Genomic DNA, 25,881 nt, shown 5'->3' with positions numbered 1-25,881 from the left:
CGGCCGTATTCCGGGATTCTGAGTGTGGGGATGTTCCGTCTTCTGTCTGCAGCGACTGGGATCTCCTAGGAGCCCTCCCTTTGTCTTCCCCGATTGTCTCCTACAGCGAGCTGCTGGGGAATGCGGGGGTTGGGCTGGAAAAGCAGGTAGCATCTAGTGCCTCCCCCTGGACAGGGGAGGAAATTAGCGGACTTCCTCCTGCCAGGCAACAACTGTGACACCAGGCAGCTGCGTGGAGAGCGGCCCCAAACCTCCCCCACACACTCGGCCGTGATCAGGTATTCTGAGTGTGGGGAGGTTCCGTCTTATGTCTGCAGTGCCTGATATCTCCTAGGAGCTATCCGCGTATATTCCCCGAGTGTCTCATAGTGCGGGCTTCAATGGAAATGCGGGGGTTGGGCTGGAAATGCAGGTAGCATCTAGTGCCTCCGCCTGGACAGGGGAGGTAATTAGCCGAATTCCCCCTGCCAGGCAACAGCTGTGACACGAGGCACCTGGGTGGAGGGCGACCCCAAACCTCCCCCACACACTCGGCCATGTTCCAGAATTCTGAGTGTGGGGAGGTTCCGTCTTCTGTCTGCAGCGCCTGGGATCTCCTAGGAGCCCTCCACGTGTATTCCCCGAGTAACTACTTGTGCGTGCTGCCGGGGAAAAAAGGGGGTTAGGCTGGAAATGCTGGTAGCATCTAATGCCTCCCCCTGGACAGGGGAGGAAATTAGCGGACTTCCTCCTGCCAGGCAACAACTGTGACACCAGGGTGCTGCGTCGATTTCGGCCCCAAACCTCCCCAAATCCCTCGTACTTGATCCGGAATTCTCAGTGTCGGGAGGTTCCGTCTTCTGTCTGCAACGCCTGTGATCTCCTAGGAGCCCTCCGATTGTCTTCCCCGAGTGTCTCCTAGTGCGGGCTGCCGGGGAAATACGGGGGATTTCCTGGAAATGTAGGTAGAATCTTGTGCCTCCCCCTGGACAGGGGAGATATTTAGCGGACTTCCCCCTGCCAGGCTACAGATGTGACATGAGGCAGGTTGGTGGAGGGCGGCCCCAAACATCCCCCACACAGTCGGCCATGTTCCGGAATTCTGAGTGTGGGGTGTTTCCGTCTTCTGTCTGCAGCGCCTAGGATCACGTAGGAACCAACCCCATGTTTTCAACGAGTGTCTAATACTGCGGGCTGCCGGGGAAATTCGGGGGTTAGGCTGGAAATTCAGGTAGCTTCTAGTGCCTCCCCCTGGAGAGGGGAGGTAATTAGCGGAATTCCCCCTGCCAGGAAACACCTGTGACACCAGGCAGCTTCGTCGAGGGCGGCCCCAAACCTCTCCCACTCACTCGAACGTTATCCGGAATTCTGAGTTTGGGTAGGTTCCCTCTTCTGTCTGCAGAGCCTGGGATCTCCTAGGATCCCTCCGCATGTCTTCCCAGATTGTCTCCTACAGCAAGCTGCCAGGGAAATGGGGGTTGGGCTGGAAATGCAGGTAGCATCTGCTGCCTCCTCCTGGAATGGGGAGGTAATTAGCGGACTTCCCCCTGCCAGGCAACACCTGTGACATCAGGCAGCTGCGTGGTGGGCGGCTCCCAACCTCCCCCACTCACTCGTACGTGATCCGGAATTCTGAGTGTGGGTATGTTCCCTCTTCTGTCTGCAGCTCCTCGGATCTGATAGGAGCCATCCGCTTGACTTCCTCGAGTGTCTCCTAGTGCGGGATGCCGGGGAAAGGCGGGGGTTGGGCTGGAAATGCAGGTAGCATCTAGTGCCTCCACTTGGACAGGGGAGGAAATTAGCGGAATTCCCCCTGCAAGGCAACACCTGTGACACATGACAGCTGCGTGGAAAGTGGCCCCAAACCTCCCCCACACACTCGGCCGTGATCCGGAATTGTGAGTGTGGGGAGGTTCCGTCTTCTGTCTGTAGCGCCTGGGATCTCCTAGGAGCCCACCACGTGTATTCCCCGAGTACTATCAGTGCGGGCTTCAATGGAAAATTGGGGGTTGTTTTGGAAATGCAGGTAGCATCTAGTGCCTCCTCCAGTACAGGGGAGGTAATAAGCGGACTTCCCCCTGCCAGGCAAAACCTGTGACACCATGCAGATGCGTGGAGGGCGGCCCCAAACCTCCCCCACACACTCGGCCGTATTCCGGGATTCTGAGTGTGGGGATGTTCTGTCTTCTGTCTGCAGCGCCTGGTATCTCCTAGGAACCCTCCACTTGTCTTCCCCGATTGTCTACTAAGGCGAGCTGCTGGGGAATGCGGGGGTTGGGCAGGAAATGCAGGTAGCATCTAGTGCCTCCCCCTGGAATGGGGAGGTAATTAGCGGACTTCCCCCTGCGAGGCAACACCTGTGACACCAGGTAGCTGCATGGTGGGCGGCCCCAAACCTGCCCCACACAATCGGACGTGTTCCGGGATTCTGAGTGAGGGGAGGTTCCGTTTTCTGTCTGCAGTGCCTGGGATCTCCTAGGAGCCCTCGGCGTGTCTTCCCCTAGTGTCTCTTAATGCGGGATGCCGGGGAAAGGTGGTGGTTGGTCTGGAAAATCAGGTAGCTTCTAGTGCCTCCCCATGGACAGGGGAGGTAATTAGCGGAATTCCCCCTGCCAGGAAACACCTGTGACACCAGGAAGCTGCGTGGAGGTCGTCCCCAAACTTTCCCCACAAACTCGGCCGTGTTTCAGAATTCTGAGTGTGGGAAGGTTACGTCATCTGTCTGCAGCGCCTGGGAACTACTAGGAGCCATCCGCGTGTATTCCTCGAGTGTCTAATAGTGCGGGATGCCGGGGAAAAGAGGGGGTTAGGCTGGAAATGCTGGTAGCATCTAGTGCCTCCCCCTGGACAGGGGAGGAAATTAGCGGACTTCCTCCTGCCAGGCAACAACTGTGACACCAGGCAGCTGCGTGGAGAGCGGCCCCAAACCTCCCCCACACACTCGGCCGTGATCAGGTATTCTGAGTGTGGGGAGGTTCCGTCTTATGTCTGCAGTGCCTGATATCTCCTAGGAGCCATCCGCGTGTATTCCCCAAGTGTCTCATAGTGCGGGCTTCAATGGAAATGCGGGGGTTGGGCTGGAAATGCAGGTAGCATCTAGTGCCTCCGCCTGGACAGGGGAGGTAATTAGCCGAATTCCCCCTGCCAGGCAACAGCTGTGACACGAGGCACCTGGGTGGAGGGCGACCCCAAACCTCCCCCACACACTCGGTCATGTTCCGGAATTCTGAGTGTGGGGAGGTTCCGTCTTCTGTCTGCAGCACCTGGGATCTCCTAGGAGCCCTCCACGTGTATTCCTCGAGTGTCTAGTAGTGCGGGCTGCCGGGGAAAAGAGGGGGTTAGGCTGGAAATGCTGGTAGCATCTAGTGCCTCCCCCTGGACAGGGGAGGAAATTAGCGGACTTCCTCCTGCCAGGCAACAACTGTGACACCATGCAGCTGCGTGGAGAGCGGCCCCAAACCTCACCCACACACTCGGCCGTATTCCGGGATTCTGAGTGTGGGGATGTTCCGTCTTCTGTCTGCAGTGCCTGATATCTCCTAGGAGCCATCCGTGTGTATTCCCCGAGTGTCTCATAGTGCGGTCCTCAATGGAAATGCGGGGGTTGGGCTGGAAATGCAGGTAGCATCTAGTGCCTCCACCTGGACAGGGGAGGTAATTAGCCGAATTCCCCCTGCCAGGCAACAGCTGTGACACGAGGCACCTGGGTGGAGGGCGACCCCAAAACTCCCCCACACACTCGGCCATGTTCCGGAATTCTGAGTGTGGGGAGGTTCCGTCTTCTGTCTGCAGCACCTGGGATCTCCTAGGAGCCCTCCACGTGTATTCCCCGAGTAACTATTTGTGCGTGCTGCCGGGGAAAAGAGGGGGTTAGGCTGGAAATGCTGGTAGCATCTAGTGCCTCCCCCTGGACAGGGGAGGAAATTAGCGGACTTCTTCCTGCCAGGCAACAACTGTGACACCAGGCAGCTGCGTCGAGTTCGGCCCCAAACCTCCCCAACTCCCTCGTACTTGATCCAGAATTCTCAGTGTGGGGAGGTTCCGTCCTCTGTCTGCAGCGCCTGTGATCTCCTAGGAGCCCTCCGAGTGTCTTCCCCGAGTGTCTCCTAGTGCGGGCTGCCGGGGAAATACGGGGGATTTCCTGGAAATGTAGGTAGCATCTAGTGCCTCCCCCTGGACAGGGGAGTTATTTAGCGGACTTCCCCCTGCCAGGCTACAGATGTGAGATGAGGCAGGTGGGTGGAGGGCGGCCCCAAACATCCCCCACACAGTCGGCCATGTTCCGGAATTCTGAGTGTGGGGAGTTTCCGTCTTCTGTCTGCAGCGCCTAGGATCAAGTAGGAACCAACCCCGTGTTTTCAACGAGTGTCTAATACTGCGGGCTGCCGGGGAAATTCGGGGGTTCGGCTGGAAATGCAGGTAGCATCTAGTGCCTCCACCTGGACAGGGGAGGTATTTAGCGGAATTCCCCCTGCCAGGAAAAACCTGTGACACCAGGCATCTGCGTGGAGGGTGTCCCCAAATCTCCCCCACACACTCGGCCGTGTTCCGGGATTCTGAGTGTGGGGAGGTTCCGTTTTCTATCTGCAGTGCCTGGGATCTCCGAGGAGCATTCGGCGTGTCTTCCCGTAGTGTCCATTAGTGCGAGATGCCAGGGAAATGCGGGGGTTGGGCTGGAAATTCAGGTAGCTTCTAGTTCCTCCCCCTGGAGAGGGGAGGTAATTAGCGGAATTCCCCCTGCCAGGAAACACCTGTGACACCAGGCAGCTTCGTCGAGGGCGGCCCCAAACCTCTCCCACTCACTCGTACGTTATCCGGAATTCTGAGTTTGGGTAGGTTCCCTCTTCTGTCTGCAGCGCCTGGGATCTCCTAGGATCCCTCCGCATGTCTTCCACGATTGTCTCCTACAGCAAGCTGCCAAGGAAACGGGGGTTGGGCTGGAAATGCAGGTAGCATCTGCTGCCTCCTCCTGGAATGGGGAGGTAATTAGCGGACTTCCCCCTGCCAGGCAACACCAGTGACACCATGCATATGCGTGGAGGTCAGCCCCAAAACTCCCCCACACACTCGGCCGTGATCCGGAATTCTGAGTGTGGGTATGTTCCCTCTTCTGTCTGCAGCTCCTCGGATCTGATAGGAGCCATCCGCTTCACTTCCTCGAGTGTCTCCTAGTGCGGGATGCCAGGGAAAGGCGGGGGTTGGGCTGGAAATGCAGGCAGCATCTAGTGCCTCCACTTGGACAGTGGAAGAAATTAGCGGAGTTCCCCCTGGAAGGCAACACCTGTGACACATGACAGCTGCGTGGAAAGTGGCCCCAAACCTCCCCCACACACTCGGCCATGATCCGGAATTGTGAGTGTGGGGAGGTTCCGTCTTCTGTCTGTAGCGCCTGGGATCTCCTAGGAGCCCACCAAGTATATTCCCCGAGTACTCTTAGTGCGGGCTTCAATGGAAAAGTGGGGGTTGTTTTGGAAATGCAGGTAGCATCTAGTGCCTACTCCAGTACAGGGGAGGTAATAAGCGGACTTCCCCCTGCCAGGCAACACCTGTGACACCATGCAGATGCGTGGAGGGCGGCCCCAAACCTCCCCCACACACTCGGGCGTATTCCGGGATTCTGAGTGTGGAGATGTTCCGTCTTCTGTCTGCAGCGACTGGGATCTCCTAGGAGCCCTCCCTTTGTCTTCCCCGATTGTCTCCTACAGCGAGCTGCTGGGGAATGCGGGGGTTGGGCTGGAAAAGCAGGTAGCATCTAGTGCCTACCCCTGGACAGGGGAGGAAATTAGCGGACTTCCTCCTGCCAGGCAACAGCTGTGACACGAGGCACCTGGGTGGAGGGCGACCCCAAACCTCCCCCACACACTCGGCCATGTTCCAGAATTCTGAGTGTGGGGAGGTTCCGTCTTCTGTCTGCAGCGCCTGGGATCTCCTAGGAGCCCTCCACGTGTATTCCCCGAGTATCTATTTGTGCGTGCTGCCGGGGAAAAGAGGGGGTTAGGCTGGAAATGCTGGTAGCATCTAATGCCTCCCCCTGGACAGGGGAGGAAATTAGCGGACTTCCTCCTGCCAGGCAACAACTGTGACACCAGGCAGCTGCGTCGAGTTCGGCCCCAAACCTCCCCAAATCCCTCGTACTTGATCCGGAATTCTCAGTGTCGGGAGGTTCCGTCTTCTGTCTCCAGCGCCTGTGATCTCCTAGGAGCCCTCCGATTGTCTTCCCCGAGTGTCTCCTAGTGCGGGCTGCCGGGGAAATACGGGGGATTTCCTGGAAATGTAGGTAGCATCTTGTGCCTCCCCCTGGACAGGGGAGTTATTTAGCGGACTTCCCCCTGCCAGGCTACAGATGTGACATGAGGCAGGTGGGTGGAGGGCGGCCCCAAACATCCCCCACACAGTCGGCCATGTTCCGGAATTCTGAGTGTGGGGTGTTTCCGTCTTCTGTCTGCAGCGCCTAGGATCACGTAGGAACCAACCCCATGTTTTCAACGAGTGTCTAATACTGCGGGCTGCCGGGGAAATTCGGGGGTTAGGCTGGAAATTCAGGTAGCTTCTAGTGCCTCCCCCTGGAGAGGGGAGGTATTTAGCGGAATTCCCCCTGCCAGGAAACACCTGTGACACCAGGCAGCTTCGTCGAGGGCGGCCCCAAACCTCTCCCACTCACTCGTACGTTATCCGGAATTCTGAGTTTGGGTAGGTTCCCTCTTCTGTCTGCAGCGCCTGGGATCTCCTAGGATCCCTCCGCATGTCTTCCCAGATTGTCTCCTACAGCAAGCTGCCAGGGAAACGGGGGTTGGGCTGGAAATGCAGGTAGCATCTGCTGCCTCCTCCTGGAATGGGGAGGTAATTAGCGGACTTCCCCCTGCCAGGCAACACCTGTGACATCAGGCAGCTGCGTGGTGGGCGGCCCCCAACCTCCCCCAAACACTCGTACGTGATCCGGAATTCTGAGTGTGGGTATGTTCCCTCTTCTGTCTGCAGCTCCTCGGATCTGATAGGAGCCATCCGCTTGACTTCCTGGAGTGTCTCCTAGTGCGGGATGCCGGGGAAAGGCGGGGGTTGGGCTGGAAATGCAGGTAGCATCTAGTGCCTCCACTTGGACAGGGGAGGAAATTAGCGGAATTCCCCCTGCAAGGCAACACCTGTGACACATGACAGCTGCGTGGAAAGTGGCCCCAAACCTCCCCCACACACTCGGCCGTGATCCGGAATTGTGAGTGTGGGGAGGTTCCGTCTTCTGTCTGTAGCGCCTGGGATCTCCTAGGAGCCCACCACGTGTATTCCCCGAGTACTATCAGTGCGGGCTTCAATGGAAAAGTGGGGGTTGTTTTGGAAATGCAGGTAGCATATAGTGCCTCCTCCAGTACAGGGGAGGTAATAAGCGGACTTCCCCCTGCCAGGCAAAACCTGTGACACCATGCAGATGCGTGGAGGGCGGCCCCAAACCTCCCCCACACACTCGGCCGTATTCCGGGATTCTGAGTGTGGGGATGTTCTGTCTTCTGTCTGCAGCGCCTGGTATCTCCTAGGAGCCTTCCACTTGTCTTCCCCGATTGTCTACTAAGGCGAGCTGCTGGGGAATGCGGGGGTTGGGCAGGAAATGCAGGTAGCATCTAGTGCCTCCCCCTGGAATGGGGAGGTAATTAGCGGACTTCCCCCTGCCAGGCAACACCTGTGACACCAGGTAGCTGCGTGGTGGGCGGCCCCAAACCTGCCCCAGAGAATCGGACGTGTTCCGGGATTCTGAGTGAGGGGAGGTTCCGTTTTCTGTCTGCAGTGCCTGGGATCTCCTAGGAGCCCTCGGCGTGTCTTCCCCTAGTGTCTCTTAATGCGGGATGCCGGGGAAAGTCGGTGGTTGGTCTGGAAAATCAGGTAGCTTCTAGTGCCTCCCCAAGGACAGGGGAGGTAATTAGCGGAATTCCCCCTGCCAGGAAACACCTGTGACACCAGGAAGCTGCGTGGAGGTCGTCCCCAAACTATCCCCACAAACTCGGCCGTGTTTCAGAATTCTGAGTGTGGGAAGGTTACGTCATCTGTCTGCAGCGCCTGGGAACTACTAGGAGCCATCCGCGTGTATTCCTCGAGTGTCTAATAGTGCGGGCTGCCGGGGAAAAGAGGGGGTTAGGCTGGAAATGCTGGTAGCATCTAGTGCCTCCCCCTGGACAGGGGAGGAAATTAGCGGACTTCCTCCTGCCAGGCAACAACTGTGACACCAGGCAGCGGCGTGGAGAGCGGCCCCAAACCTCCCCCACACACTCGGCCGTGATCAGGTATTCTGAGTCTGGGGAGGTTCCGTCTTATGTCTGCAGTGCCTGATATCTCCTAGGGGGCATCCGCGTGTATTCACCGAGTGTCTCATAGTGCGGGCTTCAATGGAAATGCGGGGGTTGGGCTGGAAATGCAGGTAGCATCTAGTGCCTCCGCCTGGACAGGGGAGGTAATTAGCCGAATTCCCCCTGCCAGGCAACAGCTGTGACACGAGGCACCTGGGTGGAGGGCGACCCCAAACCTCCCCCACACACTCGGTCATGTTCCGGAATTCTGAGTGTGGGGAGGTTCCGTCTTCTGTCTGCAGCACCTGGGATCTCCTAGGAGCCCTCCACGTGTATTCCTCGAGTGTCTAGTAGTGCGGGCTGCCGGGGAAAAGAGGGGGTTATGCTGGAAATGCTGGTAGCATCTAGTGCCTCCCCCTGGACAGGGGAGGAAATTAGCGGACTTCCTCCTGCCAGGCAACAACTGTGACACCAGGCAGCTGCGTGGGGAGCGGCCCCAAACCTCCCCCACACACTCGGCCGTGATCATGTATTCTGAGTGTGGGGAGGTTCCGTCTTATGTCTGCAGTGCCTGATATCTCCTAGGAGCCTTCCGCGTGTATTCCCCGAGTGTCTCATAGTGCGGGCTTCAATGGAAATGCGGGGGTTGGGCTGGAAATGCAGGTAGCATCTAGTGCCTCCGCCTGGACAGGGGAGGTAATTAGCCGAATTCCCCCTGCCAGGCAACAGCTGTGACACGAGGCAACTGGGTGGAGGGCGACCCCAAAACTCCCCAACACACTCGGCCATGTTCCAGAATTCTGAGTGTGGGGAGGTTCCGTCTTCTGTCTGCAGCGCCTGGGATCTCCTAGGAGCCCTCCACGTGTATTCCTCGAGTGTCTAGTAGTGCGGGCTGCCGGGGAAAAGAGGGGGTTAGGCTGGAAAAGCTGGTAGCATCTAGTGCCTCCCCCTGGACAGGGGAGGAAATTAGCGGACTTCCTCCTGCCAGGCAACAACTGTGACACCAGGCAGCTGCGTTGAGTTCGGCCCCAAACCTCCCCAAATCCCTCGTACTTGATCCGGAATTCTCAGTGTGGGGAGGTTCCGTCTTCAGTCTGCAGCGCCTGTGATCTCCTAGGAGCCCTCCGAATGTCTTCCCCGAGTGTCTCCTAGTGCGGCCTGCCGGGGAAATACGGGGGATTTCCTGGAAATGTAGGTAGCATCTAGTGCCTCACCCTGGACAGGGGAGTTATTTAGCGGAATTCCCCCTGCCAGGCTACAGATGTGAGATGAGGCAGGTGGGTGGAGGGCGGCCCCAAACATCCCCCACACAGTCGGCCATGTTCCGGAATTCTGAGTGTGGGGAGTTTCTGTCTTCTCTCTGCAGCGCCTAGGATCACGCAGGAACCAACCCCGTGTTTTCAACGAGTGTCTAATACTGCGGGCTGCCGGGGAAATTCGGGGGTTAGGCTGGAAATGCAGGTAGCATCTAGTGCCTCCACCTGGACAGGGGAGGTAATTAGCGGAATTCCCCCTGCCAGGAAACACCTGTGACACCAGGCAGCTGCGTCGTGGGCGGCCCCAAACCTCTCCCACTCACTCGTACTTGATCCGGAATTCTGAGTGTGGGTAGGTTCCCTCTTCTGTGTACAGCGCCTGGGATCTCCTAGGAGCACACCGCGTGTATTTCCCGAGTGTCTCCTATTGTGGGCTGCCGGGTAAATGTGGGGGATTGGCTGGAAATGCAGGTAGCATCTAGTGCCTCCCCCTGGACAGGGGAGGTAATTAGCGGAATACCCCGTGCCGGGAAACACAGGTGACAACAGGCAGCTGCGTGGAGAGCGGCCCCAAACCTCCCCCACACACTCGGACGTGATCCGGTATTCTGAGTGTGTGGAGGTTCCGTCTTATGTCTGCAGTGCCTGATATATCCTAGGAGCCATCCGCGTGTATTCCCCGAGTGTCTCATAGTGCGGGCTTCAATGGAAATGAGGGGGTTGGGCTGGAAATGCAGGTAGCATCTAGTGCCTCCGCCTGGACAGGGGAGGAAATTAGCCGAATTCCCCCTGCCAGGCAACAGCTGTGACACGAGGCAACTGGGTGGAGGGCGGCCCCAAACCTCCCCCACACACTCGGCCATGTTCCGGAATTCTGAGTGTGGGGAGGTTCCGTCTTCTGTCTGCAGCTCCTGGGATCTCCTAGGAGCCCTCCATGTCTATTCCTCGAGTGTCTAGTAGTGCGGGCTGCCGGGGAAAAGCAGGGGTTAGGCTGGAAATGCAGGTAGAATCTAGTGCCTCCCCCTGGACATGGGAGGTAATTAGCGGACTTCCCCCTGCCAGGCAACAACTGAGACACCAGGCAGCTGCGTGGAGGGCGGCCCCATACCTACCCTCTCACTCGTACGTGATTCCGAATTCTGAGTGTGGGTAGGTTCCCTCTTCTGTCTGCAGTGCCTCGGATCTCCTAAGAGCCCTCCGCTTGACTTCCTCAAGCGTCTCCTAGTGCGGGATGCCGGGGAAAGGCGGGGGTAGGGCTGGAAATGCAGGTAGCATCTAGTGCCTTCCCCTGGACTGGGGAGTTAATTAGCGGACTTTCCCCTGCCAGACAACACCTGTGACAACAGGCAGCTGCGTGGAGGGCGGCCCCAAACCTCCCAAACACACACGGCCGTGTTCCAGAATTCTGAGTTTGGGGAGGTTCCGTCTTCTGTCTGTAGCGACTGGGATCTCCTAGGAGCCCTCCGATTGTCTTCCCCGCGTATCTACTTGTGCGTGCTGCCGGGAAATGCGGGGGTTAGGCTGGAAATGCAGGTAGCATCTAGTGCCTTCCCCTGGACAGGGGAGGTAATTAGCGTAATTCCCCCTGCAATGCAACACCTGTGACACCAGACAGTTTCGTGGAGGGCGGCCCCAAACCTCTCCCACACACTCGTACGTGATCCGGAAATCTGAGTGTGGGGAAGTTCCGTCTTCTGACTGCAGTGCTGGGGATCACCTAGGAGCCATCCTCGTGTCTTCCTCTAGTGTCTCATAGTGCGGGTTTGCAAGGGAAATGAGGGGGTTGGGCTGGAAATTCAGGTAGCAACTAGTGCCTCCCCCTGGACAGGGGAGATATTTAGAGGAGTTCCCCCTGAGATGCAACACCTATGAAAGCTGGCAGCCGCATGAGGGCGGCCCCATACCTCCCCCACACACTCGGGCGTGTTCCAGATTTCTGAGTGTGGGGAGGTTCCGTATTCAGTCTACTGTGCCTGGGATCTCCTAGGAGCCCTTCACGTTTCTTCCTCGAGTGTCTCCTAGTGCGGGCTTCTGGGGAATGGCGGGGTTTCGGCAGTAAATGCAGGTAGCATCTAGTATCTCCCCCTGGACAGGTGAGGTAATTAGCGGACTTCGCCCTGACAGGCAACACCTGTGACACCTGGCAGATGCGTGGAGGTCGCCCCTAAACCTCACCCACTCACTCGTACGTGATCCGGAATTCTGAGATTGGGGAGTTTCCGTCTTCTGTCTGCAGCACCTGGGATCACGTAGGAAACAACCACGTGTTTTCAACGAGTGTCTAATACTGTGAGCTGCCGGGGAAATGCGGGGGTTAGGCTGGAAATGCAGGTAGCATCTAGTGTCTCCCCCTGGACAGGGGAGGTAATTAGCGGAATTCCCCCTGTCATACAACACATGTGAAACCTGGAAGCTGCGTGGATTGCGGCCCCAATACTCCCCCACTCACTCGGACTTGATCCGGAATTCTGAGTGTGGGGAAGTTCCGTCTTCTGTCTGCAGCGCCTGGGATCTCCTAGGAGCCCTCCGTGTGTCTTCCCCTAGTGTCTATTAGTGCGGGATGACGGGGAAAGGCGGGGGTTGTGTTGGAAATGCAGATAGCATCTAGTGCCTCCTCATGGACAGTGGAGGTAATTAGCTGTTTTCCCCCTGCAATGCAACACCTGTGACCCCAGGCAGCTTCGTGGAGTGCAGTCCCAAACAGCCCACACACACTCGGCCGTGTTCCGTAATTCTGAGTGTGGGGAGGTTCCGACTTCTGTCTGCAGCGCTTTGGATCTCCTAGGAACAATCCGCGTGTGTTCCCCGAGTGTCTCCTAGTGCGGGCTGCAGGAGAAATGCGGTGGAGGGCTGGAAATGCAGGTAGCATCTAGTGCCTTCCCTTGGACAGGGGAGGTAATTAGCGTAATTCCCCCTGCCAGGCAACGCCTGTGACACCAGACAGTTTCGTGGAGGGCGGCCCCAAACCTCCCCCACACACTCGTACTTGATCCAGAATTCTGAGTTTGGGGAGTTTCCGTCTTCTGTCTGCAGCGACTGGGATCTCCTAGGAGCCCTCAGCGTGTCTTCACCGAGTGTCTCCTATTGCGTGCTGCAGGGGAAAAGCGGTAAATCGGCTGGAAATGCAGGTAGAATCTAGTGTCTCCCCCTGTACAGGGGAGAAAATTAGAGGACTTCCCCCTTTCGTGCAACACCTATGACACCTGGCATCTGCGTGGAGGGCGGCCCCAAACCTCCCCCAAACACTCGGACGTGTTCCGGAATTCTGAGTGTGTGGAGGTTCCGTCTTCTGTCTGCAGCGCCTGATATCTTCTAGGAGCACTCCGCGTGTCTTCCCCGAGTGTTTCATATTGCGGGCTTCAATGGAGAAGCGGGGTTAGTTTTGGAAATGTAGGTAGCATCTAGTGCCTCACACTGGACAGTGGAGTTATTTAGCGGACTTCCTCCTGCCATGTTATAGCTGTGACACGAGGCAGCTGTGTGGAGGGTGACCCCAACTCCCCTACATACTCGGCCGTATTCCTTAATTCTGAGTGTGTGGATGTTCCGTCTTCAGTCTGCAGCGCCTGGGATCTCCTAGGAACACTCGGCGCGTCTTCCCTTAGTGTCTCTTAGTGCGAGATGCCGGGGAAAGGCGGGGGTTGGGCTGGAAATTCAGGTAGTTTCTAGTGCCTCCCCCTGCAGAGGGGAGGTAATTAGCGGAATTACCCCTGCCAGGAAACACCTGTGACACCAGGCAGCTGCGTCGAGGGCGCCCCAAACCTCTCCCACTCACTTGTACGTGATCCGGAATTCTGAGTGTGTGTAGGTTCCCTCTTCTGTCTGCAGCGCCTGTGATCTCCTAGGAGCCCTCCGCCTGTCTTCCCCGATTGCCTCCTACAGCGAGCTGCCAGGGAAACGGGGGTTAGGCTGGAAATGCAGGTAGCATCTGCTGCATCCTAAAGGAATGGGGAGGTAATTAGCGGACTTCCCCCCCCCTGGCACCACTTGTGACACCAGGCAGCTGCGTGAAGGGCGGCCCCAAACCTCCACCACCCACTCGGCCGTGATCCAGAATTCTCAGTGTGGGGAGGTTCCGTCTTATGTCTGCAGTGCCTGATATCTCCTAGGAGCCATCCGCGTGTATTCCCCGAGTGTCTCATAGTGCGGGCTTCAATGGAAATGCGGGGGTTGGGCTGGAAATGCAGGTAGCATCTAGTGCCTCCGCCTGGACAGGGGAGGTAATTAGCCAAATTCCCCCTGCCAGGCAACAGCTGTGACACGAGGCACCTGGGTGGAGGGCGGCCCCAAACCTCCCCCACACACTCGGCTATGTTCCGAAATTCTGAGTGTGGGGAGGTTCCGTCTTCAGTCTGCAGCGCCTGGGATCTCCTAGGAGCCCTCCACGTGTATTCCTCGAGTGTCTAGTAGTGCGGGCTGCCGGGGAAAAGCAGGGGTTAGGCTGGAAATGCAGGTAGCATCTAGTGCCTCCCCCTGGACATGGGAGGTAATTAGCGGACTTCCCCCTGCCAGGCAACAACTGTGACACCAGGCAGCTGCGTGGAGGGCGGCCACAAACCTACCCTCTCACTCGTACGTGATTCCGAATTCTGAGTGTGGGTAGGTTCTCTCTTCTGTCTGCAGTGCCTCGGATCTCCTAAGAGCCCTCCGCTTGACTTCCTCGAGTTTCTCCTAGTGCGGGATGCCGGGGAAAGGCGGGGGTAGGGCTGGAAATGCAGGTAGCATCTAGTGCCTTCCCCTGGAAAGGGGAGGTAATTAGCGGACTTCCCCCTGCCAGACAACACCTGTGACAACAGGCAGCTGCGTGGAGGGCGGCCCCAAACCTCCCCCACACACACGACCGTGTTCCAAAATTCTGAGTTTGGGGAGGTTCCGTCTTCTGTCTGCAGCGACTGGGATCTCCTAGGAGCCCTCCGCCTGTCTTCCCCGAGTATCTACTTGTGCGTGCTGCCGGGGAAATATGGGGGTTTGGCTGGAAATGCTGGTAGCATCTAGTGCGTTCCCCTGGACAGGGGAGGAAATTAGCGTAATTCCCCCTGCCATGCAACACCTGTGACACCAGACAGTTTCGTGGAGGGCGGCCCCAAACCTCCCCCACACACTCGTACTTGATCCGGAAATCTGAGTGTGGGGAAGATCCGTCTTCTGACTGCAGTGCTGGGGATCACCTAGGAGCCATCCTCGTGTCTTCCCCTAGTGTCTCATATTGCGGGCTGCAAGGGAAATGAGGGGGTTGGGCTGGAAATGCAGGTAGCATCTAGTGCCTCCCCCTGGACAGGGGAGATATTTAGAGGAGTTCCCCCTGAGATGCAACACCTATGAAACCTGGCAGATTCATGGAGGGCGGCCCCATACCTCCCCCACACACTCGGGCGTGTTCCGGATTTCTGAGTGTGGGGAGGTTCCGTATTCAGTCTACAGTGCCTGGGATCTCCTAGGAGCCCTTCACGTTTCTTCCTCGAGTGTCTCCTAGTGCGGGCTTCCGGGGAATGGCGGGGTTTCGGCAGTAAATGCAGGTAGCATCTAGTATCTCCCCCTGGACAGGTGAGGTAATTAGCGGACTTCGCCCTGACAGGCAACACATGTGACACCTGGCAGATGCGTGGAGGTCGCCCCTAAACGTCACCCAATCACTCGTACGTGATCCGGAATTCTGAGAGTGGGGAGTTTCCGTCTTCTGTCTGCAGCGCCTGGGATCACTTAGGAACCAACCACGTGTTTCAACGGGTGTCTAATACTGCGGGCTGCCGGGGAAATGCGGGGGTTAGGCTGGAAATGCAGGTAGCATCTAGTGTCTCCCCCTGGACAGGGGAGGAAATTAGCGGACTTCCCCCTGCCAGGCAACAACTGTAACACCTGACAGCTGCGTGGAAAGTGGCCCCAAACCTCCCCACACACACGGCCGTGATCCGGAATTGTGAGTTTGGGGAGGTTCCGGCTTTTGTCTGCAGCGCCTGGGATCTCCAAGGAGCCCTCCACGTGTCTTCCCCGAGTGTCTCCTCTTGCGGGCTTCAATGGGAAGTCGGAGGTTGTATTGGAAATGCAGGTAGCATCTAGTGCCTCCTCCTGGACAGGGGAGGAAATAAGCGGACTTCCCCCTGCCAGGAAAAACCTGTGACACCAGGCATCTGCGTGGAGGGTGTCCCCAAATCTCTCCCACACACTCGGCCATGTTCCGGGATTCTGAGTGTGGGGAGGTTCCGTTTTCTATCTGCAGTGCCTGGGATCTCCGAGGAGCATTCGGCGTGTCTTCCCGTAGTGTCCCTTAGTGCGAGATGCCAGGGAAATGCGGGGGTTGGGCTGGAAATTCAGGTAGCTTCTAGTTCCTCCCCCTGGAGAGGGGAGGTAATTAGCGGAATTCCCCTGCCAGGAAACACCTGTGACACCAGGCAGCTTCGTCGAGGGCGGCCCCAAACCTCTCCCACTCACTCTTACGTTATCCGGAATTCTGAGTTTGGGTAGGTTCCCTCTTCTGTCTGCAGCACCTGGGATCTCCTAGGATCCCTCCGCATGTCTTCCCCGATTGTCTCCCACAGCAACCTGCCAGGGAAACGGGGGTTGAGCTGGAAATGCAGGTAGCATCTGCTGCCTCCTCCTGGAATGGGGAGGTAATTAGCGGACTTCCCCCTGCCAGGCAACACCAGTGACACCATGCATATGCGTGGAGGTCAGCCCCAAACCTCCCCCACACACTCGGCCGTGATCCGGAATTCTGAGTGTGGGTATGTTCCCTCTTCTGTCTGCAGCTCCTCGGATCTGATTGGAGCCATCCGCTTGACTCCCTCGAGTGTCTCTTAGTGCGGGATGCTGGGGAAAGTCGGGGGTTGGGCTGGAAATGCAGGTAGCATCTAGTGCCTCCACTTGGACAGGGAAGGAAATTAGCGGAATTCCCCCTGCAAGGCAACAACTGTGACACATGACAGCTGCGTGGAATTTGGCCCCAAACCTCCCCCACACACTCGGCCGTGATCCGGAATTGTGAGTGTGGGGAGGTTCCGTCTTCTGTCTGTAGCGCCTGGGATCTCCTAGAAGCCCACCACGTGTATTCCCCGAGTACCCTTAGTGCGGGCTTCAATGGAAAAGTGGGGGTTGTTTTGGAAATGCAGGTAACATCTAGTGCCTCCTCCAGTACAGGGGAGGTAATAAGCGGACTTCCCCCTGCCAGGCAACACCTGTGACACCATGCAGATGCGTGGAGGGCGGCCCCAAACCTCCCCCACACACTCGGCCGTATTCCGGGATTCTGAGTGTGGGGATGTTCTGTCTTCTGTCTGCAGTGCCTGGGATCTCCTAGGAGCCCTCCAATTGTCTTCCCGGATTGTCTACTACGGCGAGCTGCCAGGGAATGCAGGGGTTGGGCAGGAAATGCAGGTAGCATCTAGTGCCTCCCCCTGGAATGGGGAGGTAATTAGCGGACTTCCCCTTGCCAGGCAACACCTGTGAAACCAGGAAGCTGCGTGGAGGTCGTCCCCAAACTTTCCCCACAAACTCGGCCGTGTTTCAGAATTCTGAGTGTGGGAAGGTTCCGTCATCTGTCTACAGCGCCTGGGATCTACTAGGAGCCATCCGCGTGTATTCCTCGAGTGTCTACTTGTGCGTGCTGCCGGGGAAAAGAGGGGGTTAGGCTGGAAATGCTGGTAGCATCTAGTGCCTCCCCCTGGACAGGGGAGGAAATTAGCGGATTTCCTCCTGCCAGGCAACAACTGTGACACCAGGCAGCTGCGTCGAGGTCGGCCCCAAACCTCCCCAACTCCTTCGTACGTGATCCGGAATAATGAGTGTGGGGATGTTCCGTCTTCTGTCTGCAGCGCCTGGGATCTCCTAGGAGCCCTCCCTTTGTCTTCCCCGATTGTCTCCTATGGCGAGCTGCCGGTGAATGCGGGGGTTTTGCTGGAAAAGCAGGTAGCATCTAGTGCCTCCCCTGGAATGGGGAGGTAATTAGCAGACTTCCCCCTGCCAGGCAACAACTGTGACACCAGGCAGCTGCGTGGAGGGCGGCCACAAACCTCCCCCTCTCACTCGTACGTGATTCCGAATTCTGAGTGTGGGTAGGTTCCCTCTTCTGTCTGCAGCGCCTCGGATCTCCTAAGAGCCCTCCGCTTGACTTCCTCGAGTGTCTCCTAGTGCGGGATGCCGGGGAAAGGCGGGGGTAGGGCTGGAAATGCAGGTAGCATCTAGTGCCTTCCCCTGGACAGGGGAGGTAATTAGCGTAATTCCCCCTGCCATGCAACACCTGTGACACCAGACAGTTTCGTGGAGGGCGGCCCCAAAACTCCCCCACACACTCGTACGTGATCCGGAAATCTGAGTGTGGGGAAGTTCCGTCTTCTGACTGCAGTGCTGGGGATCACCTAGGAGCCATCCTCGTGTCTTCCCCTAGTGTATCATAGTGCGGGCTGCAAGGGAAATGAGGGTGTTGGGCTGGAAATGCAGGTAGCATCTAGTGCCTCCCCCTGGACAGGGGAGATATTTAGAGGAGTTCCCCCTGAGATGCAACACCTATGAAACCTGGCAGCTGCATGGAGGGCGGCCCCATATCTCCCCCAAACACTCGGGCGTGTTCCGGATTTCTGAGTGTGGGGAGGTTCCGTATTCAGTCTACAGTGCCTGAGATCTCCTAGGAGCCCTTCACGTTTCTTCCACGAGTGTCTCCTAGTGCGGGCTTCCGGGGAATGGCGGGGTTTCGGCAGTAAATGCACGTAGCATCTAGTATCTCCCCCTGGAAAGATGAGGTAATTAGCGGACTTCGCCCTGACAGGGAACACCTGTGACACCTGGCAGATGCGTGGAGGTCGCCCCTAAACCTCACCCACTCACTCGTACGTGATCCGGAATTCTGAGAGTGGAGAGTTTCCGTCTTCTGTCTGCAGCGCCTGGGATCACATAGGAACCAACCACGTGTTTTCAACGAGTGTCTAATACTGTGGGCTGCCGGGGAAATGGGGGGTTAGGCTGGAAATGCAGGTAGCATCTAGTATCTCCCCCTGGACAGGGGAGGTAATTAGCGGACTTCCCCCTGCCAGGCAACAACTGTGACACCAGACAGCTGCGTGGAATGTGGCCCAAAACCTCCCCCACACACTCGAGCGTGATCCGGAATTGTGAGTGTGGGGAGGTTCCGGCTTTTGTCTGCATCGCCTGTGATCTCCTAGGAGCCCTCCACGTGTCTTCCCCGAGTGTCTCCTATTGCGGGCTTCAATGGAAAAATGGGGGTTATGTTGGAAATGCAGGTAGCATCTAGTGTCTCCTCCTGGACAGGGGAGGAAATGAGCGGACTTCCCCCTGCCAGGAAAAACCTGTGACACCAGGCATCTGCGTGGAGGGTGTCCCCAAACCTCCCCCACACACTCGGCCGTGATCAGGTATTCTGAGTGTGGGGAGGTTCCGTCTTATGTCTGCAGTGCCTGATATCTCCTAGGAGCTATCCGCGTATATTCCCCGAGTGTCTCATAGTGCGGGCTTCAATGGAAATGCGGGGGTTGGGCTGGAAATGCAGGTAGAATCTAGTGCCTCCGCCTGGACAGGGGAGGTAATTAGCCGAATTCCCCCTGCCAGGCAACAGCTGTGACACGAGGCACCTGGGTGGAGTGCGACCCCAAACCTCCCCCACACACTCGGCCATGTTCCGGAATTCTGAGTGTGGGGAGGTTCCGTCTTCTGTCTGCAGCGCCTGGGATCTCCTAGGAGCCCTCCACGTGTATTCACCGAGTATCTACTTGTGCGTGCTGCCGGGGAAAAGAGGGGGTTAGGCTGGAAATGCTGGTAGCATCTAGTGCCTCCCCCTGGACAGGGGAGGAAATTAGCGGAATTCCTCCTGCCAGGCAACAACTGTGACACCAGGCAGCTGCGTCGGGTTCGGCCCCAAACCTCCCCAAATCCCTCGTACTTGATCCGGAATTCTCAGTGTCGGGAGGTTCCGTCTTCTGTCTGCAGCGCCTGTGATCTCCTAGGAGCCCTCCGATTGTCTTCCCCGAGTGTCTCCTAGTGCGGGCTGCCGGGGAAATACGGGGGATTTCCTGGAAATGTAGGTAGCATCTAGTGCCTCCCCCTGGACAGGGGAGTTATTTAGCGGACTTCCCTCTGCCAGGCTACAGATGTGACATGAGGCAGGTGGGTGGAGGGCGGCCCCAAACATCCCCCACACAGTCGGCCATGTTCCGGAATTCTGAGTGTGGGGAGTTTCCGTCTTCTGTCTGCAGCGCCTAGGATCACGTTGGAACCAACCCCATGTTTTCTACGAGTGTCTTATACTGCGGGCTGCCGGGGAAATTCGGGGGTTAGGCTGGAAATTCAGGTAGCTTCTAGTGCCTCCCCCTGGAGAGGGGAGGTAATTAGCGGAATTCCCCCTGCCAGGAAACACCTGTGACACCAGGCAGATGCGTGGAGGGCGGCCCCAAAACTCCCCCACACACTCGTACGTTATCCGGAATTCTGAGTTTGGGTAGGTTCCCTCTTCTGTCTGCAGAGCCTGGGATCTCCTAGGATCCCTCCGCATGTCTTCCCAGATTGTCTCCTACAGCAAGCTGCCAGGGAAACGGGGGTTGGGCTGGAAATGCTGGTAACATCTGCTGCCTCCTCCTGGAATGGGGAGGTAATTAGCGGACTTCCCCCTGCCAGGCAACACCTGTGACATCAGGCAGCTGCGTGGTGGGCGGCCCCCAACCTCCCCCACTCACTCGTACGTGATCCGGAATTCTGAGTGTGGGTATGTTCCCTCTTCTGTCTGCAGCTCCTCGGATCTGATAGGAGCCATCCGCTTGACTTCATCGAGTGTCTCCTAGTGCGGGATGCCAGGGAAAGGCGGGGGTTGGGCTGGAAATGCAGGTAGCATCTAGTGCCTCCACTTGGACAGGGGAGGAAATTAGCGGAATTCCCCCTGCAAGGCAACACCTGTGACACATGACAGCTGCGTGGAAAGTGGCCCCAAACCTCCCCCACACACTCGGCCGTGATCCGGAATTGTGAGTGTGGGGAGGTTCCGTCTTCTGTCTGTAGCGCCTGGGATCTCCAAGGAGCCCACCACGTGTATTCCCCGAGTAATATCAGTGCGGGTTTCAATGGAAAAGTGGGGGTTGTTTTGGAAATGCAGGTAGCATCTAGTGCCTCCTCCAGTACAAGGGAGGTAATAAGCGGACTTCCCCCTGCCAGGCAAAACCTGTGACACCATGAAGATGCGTGGAGGGCGGCCCCAATCCTCCCCCACACACTCGGCCATGTTCCGGAATTCTGAGTGTGGGGAGGTTCCGTCTTCTGTCTGCAGCGCCTGGGATCTCCTAGGAGCCATCCACGTGTATTCCTCGAGTGTCTAGTAGTGCGGGCTGCCGGGGAAAAGAGGGGGATAGGCTGGAAATCCTGGTAGCATCTAGTGCCTCCCCCTGGACAGGGGAGGAAATTAGCGGACTTCCTCCTGCCAGGCAACAACTGTGACACCAGGCAGCTGCGTGGAGAGCGGCCCCAAACCTCCCCCACACACTCGGCCGTGATCAGGTATTCTGAGTGTGGGGAGGTTCCGTCTAATGTCTGCAGTGCCTGATATCTCCTAGGAGCCATCCGCGTGTATTCCCCGAGTGTCTCATAGTGCGGGCTTCAATGGAAATTCGGGGGTTGGGCTGGAAATGCAGGTAGCATCTAGTGCCTCCGCCTGGACAGGGGAGGTAATTAGCCGAATTCCCCCTGCCAGGCAACAGCTGTGACACGAGGCACTTGGGTGGAGGGCGACCCCAAAACTCCCCCACACACACGGCCATGTTCCGGAATTCTGAGTGTGGGGAGGTTCCGTCTTCTGTCTGCAGCGCCAGGGATCTACTAGGAGCCCTCCACGTATATTTCTCGAGTGTCTAGTAGTGCGGGCTGCCAGGGAAAAGTGGGGGTTAGGCTGGAAATTCTGGTAGCATCTAGTGCCTCCCCCTGGACAGGGGAGGTAATTAGCGTAATTCCCCCTGCAATGCAACACCTGTGACACCAGACAGTTTCGTGGAGGGCGGCCCCAAACCTCTCCCACACACTCGTACGTGATCCGGAAATCTGAGTGTGGGGAAGTTCCGTCTTCTGACTGCAGTGCTGGGGATCACGTAGGAGCCATCCTCGTGTCTTCCCCTAGTGTATCATAGTGCGGGCTGCAAGGGAAATGAGGGGGTTGGGCTGGAAATGCAGGTAGCATCTAGTGCCTCCCCCTGGACAGGGGAGATATTTAGAGGAGTTCCCCCTGAGATGCAACACCTATGAAACCTGGCAGCTGCATGGAGGGCGGTCCCATATCTCCCCCAAACACTCGGGCGTGTTCCGGATTTCTGAGTGTGGGGAGGTTCCGTATTCAGTCTACAGTGCCTGAGATCTCCTAGGAGCCCTTCATGTTTCTTCCACGAGTGTCTCCTAGTGCGGGCTTCCGGGGAATGGCGGGGTTTCGGCAGTAAATGCACGTAGCATCTAGTATCTCCCCCTGGAAAGATGAGGTAATTAGCGGACTTCGCCCTGACAGGGAACACCTGTGACACCTGGCAGATGCGTGGAGGTCGCCCCTAAACCTCACCCACTCACTCGTACGTGATCCGGAATTCTGAGAGTGGAGAGTTTCCGTCTTCTGTCTGCAGCGCCTGGGATCACATAGGAACCAACCACGTGTTTTCAACGAGTGTCTAATACTGTGGGCTGCCGGGGAAATGGGGGGTTAGGCTGGAAATGCAGGTAGCATCTAGTATCTCCCCCTGGACAGGGGAGGTAATTAGCGGACTTCCCCCTGCCAGGCAACAACTGTGACACCAGACAGCTGCGTGGAATGTGGCCCAAAACCTCCCCCACACACTCGGGCGTGATCCGGAATTGTGAGTGTGGGGAGGTTCCGGCTTTTGTCTGCAGCGCCTGTGATCTCCTAGGAGCCCTCCACGTGTCTTCCCCGAGTGTCTCCTATTGCGGGCTTCAATGGAAAGATGGGGGTTATGTTGGAAATGCAGGTAGCATCTAGTGTCTCCTCCTGGACAGGGGAGGAAATGAGCGGACTTCCCCCTGCCAGGAAAAACCTGTGACACCAGGCATCTGCGTGGAGGGTGTCCCCAAACCTCCCCCACACACTCGGGCCGTGATCAGGTATTCTGAGTGTGGGGAGGTTCCGTCTTATGTCTGCAGTGCCTGATATCTCCTAGGAGCTATCCGCGTGTATTCCCTGAGTGTCTCATAGTGCGGGCTTCAATGGAAATGCGGGGGTTGGGCTGGAAATGCAGGTAGCATCTAGTGCCTCCGCCTGGACAGGGGAGGTAATTAGCCGAATTCCCCCTGCCAGGCAACAGCTGTGACACGAGGCACCTGGGTGGAGGGCGACCCCAAACCTCCCCCACACACTCGGCCATGTTCCGGAATTCTGAGTGTGGGCAGGTTCCGTCTTCTGTCTGCAGCGCCTGGGATCTCCTAGGAGCCCTCCACGTGTATTCACCGAGTATCTACTTGTGCGTGCTGCCGGGGAAAAGAGGGGGGTTAGGCTGGAAATGCTGGTAGCATCTAGTGCCTCCCCCTGGACAGGGGAGGAAATTAGCGGAATTCCTCCTGCCAGGCAACAACTGTGACACCAGGCAGCTGCGTCGGGTTCGGCCCCAAACCTCCCCAAATCCCTCGTACTTGATCCGGAATTCTCAGTGTCGGGAGGTTCCGTCTTCTGTCTGCAGCGCCTGTGATCTCCTAGGAGCCCTCCGATTGTCTTCCCCGAGTGTCTCCTAGTGCGGGCTGCCGGGGAAATACGGGGGATTTCCTGGAAATGTAGGTAGCATCTAGTGCCTCCCCCTGGACAGGGGAGTTATTTAGCGGACTTCCCCCTGCCAGGCTACAGATGTGACATGAGGCAGGTGGGTGGAGGGCGGCCCCAAACATCCCCCACACAGTCGGCCATGTTCCGGAATTCTGAGTGTGGGGAGTTTCCGTCTTCTGTCTGCAGCGCCTAGGATCACGTTGGAACCAACCCCATGTTTTCTACGAGTGTCTTATACTGCGGGCTGCCGGGGAAATTCGGGGGTTAGGCTGGAAATTCAGGTAGCTTCTAGTGCCTCCCCCTGGAGAGGGGAGGTAATTAGCGGAATTCCCCCTGCCAGGAAACACCTGTGACACCAGGCAGCTTCGTCGAGGGCGGCCCCAAACCTCTCCCACTCACTCGTACGTTATCCGGAATTCTGAGTTTGGGTAGGTTCCCTCTTCTGTCTGCAGAGCCTGGGATCTCCTAGGATCCCTCCGCATGTCTTCCCAGATTGTCTCCTACAGCAAGCTGCCAGGGAAACTGGGGTTGGGCTGGAAATGCTGGTAACATCTGCTGCCTCCTCCTGGAATGGGGAGGTAATTAGCGGACTTCCCCCTGCCAGGCAACACCTGTGACATCAGGCAGCTGCGTGGTGGGCGGCCCCCAACCTCCCCCACTCACTCGTACGTGATCCGGAATTCTGAGTGTGGGTATGTTCCCTCTTCTGTCTGCAGCTCCTCGGATCTGATAGGAGCCATCCGCTTGACTTCATCGAGTGTCTCCTAGTGCGGGATGCCAGGGAAAGGCGGGGGTTGGGCTGGAAATGCAGGTAGCATCTAGTGCCTCCACTTGGACAGGGGAGGAAATTAGCGGAATTCCCCCTGCAAGGCAACACCTGTGACACATGACAGCTGCGTGGAAAGTGGCCCCAAACCTCCCCCACACACTCGGCCGTGATCCAGAATTGTGAGTGTGGGGAGGTTCCGTCTTCTGTCTGTAGCGCCTGGAATCTCCAAGGAGCCCACCACGTGTATTCCCCGAGTAATATCAGTGCGGGTTTCAATGGAAAAGTGGGGGTTGTTTTGGAAATGCAGGTAGAATCTAGTGCCTCCTCCAGTACAGGGGAGGTAATAAGCGGACTTCCCCCTGCCAGGCAAAACCTGTGACACCATGCAGATGCGTGGAGGGCGGCCCCAAACCTCCCCCATACACTCGGCCATGTTCCGGAATTCTGAGTGTGGGGAGATTCCGTCTTCTGTCTGCAGCGCCTGGGATCTCCTAGGAGCCATCCACGTGTATTCCTCGAGTGTCTAGTAGTGCGGGCTGCCGGGGAAAAGAGGGGGTTAGGCTGGAAATCCTGGTAGCATCTAGTGCCTCCCCCTGGACAGGGGAGGAAATTAGCGGACTTCCTCCTGCCAGGCAACAACTGTGACACCAGGCAGCTGCGTGGAGAGCGGCCCCAAACCTCCCCCACACACTCGGCCGTGATCAGGTATTCTGAGTGTGGGGAGGTTCCGTCATATGTCTGCAGTGCCTGATATCTCCTAGGAGCCATCCGCGTGTATTCCCCGAGTGTCTCATAGTGCGGGCTTCAATGGAAATTCGGGGGTTGGGCTGGAAATGCAGGTAGCATCTAGTGCCTCCGCCTGGACAGGGGAGGTAATTAGCCGAATTCCCCCTGCCAGGCAACAGCTGTGACACGAGGCACTTGGGTGGAGGGCGACCCCAAAACTCCCCCACACACACGGCCATGTTCCGGAATTCTGAGTGTGGGGAGGTTCCGTCTTCTGTCTGCAGCGCCAGGGATCTACTAGGAGCCCTCCACGTATATTCCTCGAGTGTCTAGTAGTGCGGGGCTGCCGGGGAAAAGAGGGGGTTAGGCTGGAAATTCTGGTAGCATCTAGTGCCTCCCCCTGGACAGGGGAGGAAATTAGCGGACTTCCTCCTGCCAGGCAACAACTGTGACACCAGGCAGCTGCGTCGAGTTCGGCCCCAAACCTCCCCAACTCCCTCGTACGTGATCCGGAATTCTCAGTGTGGGGAGGTTCCGTCTTCTGTCTGCAGCGCCTGTGATCTCCTAGGGGCCCTCCGAGTGTCTTCCCCGAGTGTCTCCTAGTGAGGGCTGCCGGGGAAATACGGGGGATTTCCTGGAAATGTAGGTAGCATCTAGTGCCTCCCCCTGGACAGGGTAGTTATTTAGCGGAATTCCCCCTGCCAGGCTACAGATGTGGCATGAGGCAGGTGGGTGGAGGGCGGCCCCAAACATCCCCCACACAGTCGGCCATGTTCCGGAAATCTGAGTGTGGGGAGTTTCCGTCTTCTGTCTGCAGCGCCTAGGATCACGTAGGAACCAACCCCGTGTTTTCAACGAGTGTCTATTACTGCGGGCTGCCGGGGAAATTCGGGGGTTAGGCTGGAAATGCAGGTAGCATCTAGTGCCTCCACCTATACAGGAGAGGTAGTTAGCGGAATTCCCCCTGCCAGGAAACACCTGTGACACCAGGCAGCTGCGTCGTGGGCGGCCCCAAACCTCTCCCACTCACTCGTACGTGATCCGGAATTCTGAGTGTGGGTAGGTTCCCTCTTCTGTCTACAGCGCCTGGGATCTCCTAGGAGCACACCGCGTGTATTTCCCGAGTGTCTCCTATTGTGGGCTGCC

The sequence above is a fragment of the Camelus ferus genome, chromosome 36 (genome assembly GCF_009834535.1).
Source record: "Camelus ferus isolate YT-003-E chromosome 36, BCGSAC_Cfer_1.0, whole genome shotgun sequence".
Classification (NCBI taxonomy): Eukaryota; Metazoa; Chordata; class Mammalia; order Artiodactyla; family Camelidae; genus Camelus; species Camelus ferus.
This window is presented reverse-complemented; position numbering follows the sequence as displayed.